This window comes from Miscanthus floridulus, chromosome 18, assembly GCF_019320115.1.
Source record: "Miscanthus floridulus cultivar M001 chromosome 18, ASM1932011v1, whole genome shotgun sequence".
NCBI lineage: Eukaryota > Viridiplantae > Streptophyta > Magnoliopsida > Poales > Poaceae > Miscanthus > Miscanthus floridulus.
Window position 1 is genome coordinate 118,388,034 of NC_089597.1, and position 4,807 is coordinate 118,392,840.

General features: G+C 39.6%; 1 non-coding gene across 1 annotated transcript; it reads left to right on the plus strand.

Annotated features, from left to right (window-relative positions):
• The first annotated feature begins 2,842 nt into the window (after window positions 1-2,842).
• On the plus strand, window positions 2,843-2,949 carry LOC136525092 (small nucleolar RNA R71). Its single transcript, XR_010776418.1, has one exon. It is a non-coding gene; the product is annotated as a small nucleolar RNA R71 (small nucleolar RNA).
• The last annotated feature ends 1,858 nt before the right edge of the window (window positions 2,950-4,807 follow it).

A 4,807-nucleotide genomic window follows, 5' to 3' on the forward strand; every position in this document is an offset into this window, starting at 1 on the left:
CTGTTGCGTGCAGGAGGGCTGGGTCATATGCAGGAGTAAGAATGAACCTTTGTGTCCTCAGTTGCTTGAAGGCATCTTTCTCCGTCTTGTTTTGGAACTTTAGGTGCTTCTCTTCTAGGAGAATGTTCTTTTTGGATGAGGATGACTGCGGTGGCGCTTCGACAGCGGGAGATGGAATGTCGATCTGCATGTCGGCACTTGTTCTAGAAGAAGAGCTTCTTGTTAAACAAGACGATGATGCGTGCTTGAGCTTGCTCACAAACTTGCTCATCTTCCTGCAGAATTGCAAACAACAAAACTCGTGGAATGGATTAGAAAATAAAATGACAGCGGTTAGCCATCCAAAAGTTAGTTGTTCGAGGGTTAGTTGTCCGAGGGTTAATCATTCGAGGGTTAGTCATTCTTGAAATGAATTTTCTAAGCAAGATTTTGGCAGAACTTTCACCCTAATCTTTTTTATTTTCCTCTTAATTTTAACAACACTTCCACTCTTAACCTCTCTCACTCTTTTTCAAATTTTTGACAGCAATTTTACTCTTACTCCTTCTCAACTTTCCCAACCCCAACAACACTTCTATTAAGTGGATTTTTAACTACAAACTTAAGGATTCAAAATTTCAAACTTGGATGCTGGATTGCGAGTATGTGTGAGGCCGAGAGCAAGCAGGAGGAGTGCCATTTATAGGCCACGTAGCAGCAGGCTAGCCGGCCAAGTGGTGGGGCTAGCCAGCCCCATATAGTGGCCAAATGGCCTCCTCTTCCTCTAGATATTTCTTTGCTTCACACTTAAGGAAGAATGGATGGCCGGTCGGTGAAAATTTGGTGGAGGAATGACCTGAGTGGAGATGGAGGTGGAAATGGAGGTGATGGGTGGTGGTTGAGTGGGTCCTCCATGTTTCTTGTGGGTCTTGGTTGTATGTTTTTTTATTGTATACACATGTAATGTATGCAATGCTAAAATATTTTATGATACTATGGAATATAAGAAGATAAATGAATGGCATTTTTAAATTTTTATGCCTCCACGGTAAATATTTCTTACGGGTTTTTACGCTTCGTAAAAATTATTTACATGGGGCTTGAATTTTATAATGCCATGATGAGAATTTTTATTTACTTTTTCTAAATGCAATGCAGATGCAGAAAAGTAAATATGCTAAGATAAAATGATTAATGCAATGTAAAAAGTAAATATGAATAACTACCAATTTTATCTTCTGGCGAGGGTTCGGGATTTGAAATCCACCGAACTAGACTTCTCCGACCGTGTTTATTCCGTGGGTGCATCAGTCGGTCTTAGAAATGGAGACCCTGATGGTTGCATTTGCTTCTCATGCCACTCCAAATTAGAACATTGTTCCGGTCTTGGCTTAAAGGCGAATCGCTCTTCCTTGCCATTGATATGGAATTTAATTTCTCTAGCTCCGACATCAGTGTGTGCATTTGTAGTGCTCAGAAAGGGCCTCCCAAGAATGAGAGGTGTCTTCATGTCCTCCTGCATATCAAGCACCACAAAATCCACTGGAACAAAGAAGTTTCTTATTTTTACTAGACTATTCTTGGCGATTCCTGTAGAATAGCGAACCGATTGGTCGGCTAGTTGTAGGCACATTGATGTTGCCATGAGTGTTGAATAATTGAGCTTGTTGAAAACCTTCTTGGGTATGACACTAACACTTGCTCCAATATCGCATAGCGCATGCTCAAAATTCTGGTTTCCGATCGAACAATTGATAGTGGGACATTCTGGATCCTTCTTCTTGACAGGTGATGTGTTTAGGATGGCCACACTACACTCCTCTGTTAACTTGATTACTTTAGTGGTAGGTAGTGGTCTCTTGTTATTCAAAATGTCTCTGAGATACTTTGCATAGGTAGGGACCTGTATGGCATCTAGCAGAGGAATATTGATATATAACTTTTGAATTACCTCTATAAACTTACCAAATTGCTCATCCATTTTGGCTTTTCAATTTCTGCATGGAAACAGTAGGAAGGTAGTGTCATAAAAATCTTGCATCATTTCCTGTGCTTGTGGCTCAACTTGTTCAACTTCATCGTCCTTCTTCTCCTCTTGTACTACTACCGGTGTCTTACCTATCCTTGTTAGATATGGAGGATCACGAGTAGATTTACCACCTCTTGTGGTTATGGCGTTGACCTTTTCAAGGTTAGTGGCAAAAGGCATAGCAGCGATCAATGGAGCTAATTGTGATTCTATCTTTTTATTATAGCTAAGTTGGTCTTTTATAGTAGAAGAAAAACTATCTATTTTAGTGTTTATGTTTTCTAGGACCTTATCATTAAAAGCAAACTTCTTAGAAATATTCTCATTAATCTTAGCTTGTTTTAAGAGCATATCTCTCAAGGATGGTTGTTTAGGATTAGAAGAATTATAGTAATTACCTAGGTACTTACCTTGGGAATTTGACCGTTGTTGTTGATGTTGCCCCCATCCTTGTTTCTGTTGTTGTGGAATGGGATTGTTGATGACAATATTTGTGTCTTCTTGATATTCGGGGAAATCAACCCCTAAATATTATCCACATATATTCTTGGAATTAAAAGCATCTTGAATGGCCTGACGATCTTTCTTGTAATTGGCTCATTGTTCAAGCTAATTCAACAGTACGTCCATCTTGGTTGACAATGCACACACATCTTATTGCATGTTTGGATGTTGCATTGAGACTAGCCTTGGTTAGAGGCTATCTTCTCCATGAGAGTTTTAGCTTTTCCAAGGGTGAGTGACATAAATGATCCAACAACAATAGCATCCAGTTGTTCATGAGCTTTCTGAGTTAACCCATGGTAGAAACTTTGCATGAACAACCAATGTTCCATCCCATGATGAGGACAATCAAAAATGTATTCTTGAAAATGTTCCCATGCTTCTAGAATGGTTTCTCCCTTCTGTTGTTGGAAGTTGGAAATCTTTCCTCTTAAGGCATTGGTCTTGCCTATAGGGAAGAACTTTGCTAGGAAGGCCTTTGAACATTTTGCCCATGTGTTGATGTCATCTTTGTTGGTGTAGAACCACTGTTTCACCCTTCCCCCTAATGAGAATGGAAATAGGCAGAGTAGTATGAAGTCTTGAGCAATGTCCTTGATGGTGATTGTGTTGCTAATCTCTAGGAAATTCTAAAGATGAACACTAGCATCATCATGTGCCTTTCGCTAAATGGAGTAGCTTGCACCATGTTGATGAGGCTTGGCTTCAGTTCGAACTTAAGGTTGTTGGTTTTGAGTGTTGGTCTAGTGTGAATGTTCTCAGTGCTTGGAGCAGAGAATTCGTGCAGAGTCTTTTCAGCCATAGCTTTAGAAACTAGTGTTAAGCTTCCTCTTGATTGATTTGATTCTGATGGAATTTGTTGATGAATCAGAACCAATTTTGTAATACCCTATATAAGATATAAACAAATACAACCAAGGGTAAGCCTACTAAAGCAGAGGTGCATAGTTATGATTTCATCAATAAGTATTTATTTAATCAATTCTCTTAGCCTTGTGCCCCTCCCCGGCAATGACGCTAGAAATGCTTATTGGTATTTCTTAGCATCACTCTTTACTAAGTTGTCACCCTAGCAATGATGTCAGAAATGCATTGTTGGTAATTATTGAGAACACTTGTAAATTTATATATATTAAGAAATCCGCAAGCACACAGATAATATACCATTGTAGCATTTCACCCAGGAGTATGCCAGGTATCGTTATTTATATTTTCCACAAGTAGGAGCTATGGGGTGGCAGAGATATTGACAAATATGCATACTTATGACAAGATCATTAACTCTCATGCTATAGCAGGGGTAAGTCAAATGATAAATAAATGATAAGTGTAAGACATTGATAGTAATCCAGAGATAGAAATAGATACTCATAAATGTAGTATGGCTAGGTAGGAGATTAATTAAGAGAAAAAAGATTCCTAAGTCATTTCTTATTTACTAAGTCTCTTGTACACTATAGTATATACACTTTCATCTATAGCATAACCAACTTTGTATCTATGCATAAGGAATATTACTAAGAAAGATCAAGAATAGAGCTTGACTCCCTTCGCAACCAGGTTCTACTTGTTCTACAAACGAGGAGTGTAGAGTGCATCTGCAGGTAAACAATATTTAAGCACCACGCTTACATAATGTCGACCACTTAATCCACTCAAGTACTGAGCTAAGCACTTTGTGAACATATGCATAAATTCATCATCAATCATGACTATATCAAGCATATAACCAGAGCAAACTAGGAACATAATGAATAGAAACATAGTATTGAAGTAGCACAAAGTCGAAATATAAAGGGATACAATGGCTTTACCAGTCTCCAAACAGCGAATCCGAGATCCTAAGAAATAGCCCAAACTCTACTTAAATCTTGCTAGCTAGCCTATACTAGAACTTTGAAGAATTGGAGCTCTATTCTCTTCCCTCTAGAAACCCTAATCTCTGATTTGATCTTGACTTATGATCGAATGCCTCAAGGAGGGGGCAGGGGCTGGTATATATAGGCCAGAGCAACAATTCTGAGCCTTTGATCAAACCAACTTGAATAAACGACATAGACGCAATCTAGGGGGTAGTGGAGGAACCGACATCGGAGCGGAGGCTGACATGTGGGCCCAAGGGGTCGGCCGGCCTGCAGGTGGGGCTGATCGACCCCACTTGGAAGCCTCTCGGTCCCTGCTTTGGTGGAGTGTCTTCTGGTGTCCTCTGGAACCTTCTAGAGTTGTTTACGCCACGTATAAGCGTGATTTTATTTGTCGTTTTGATCCACCTTGACGGTTTCTGGATAAACCCTG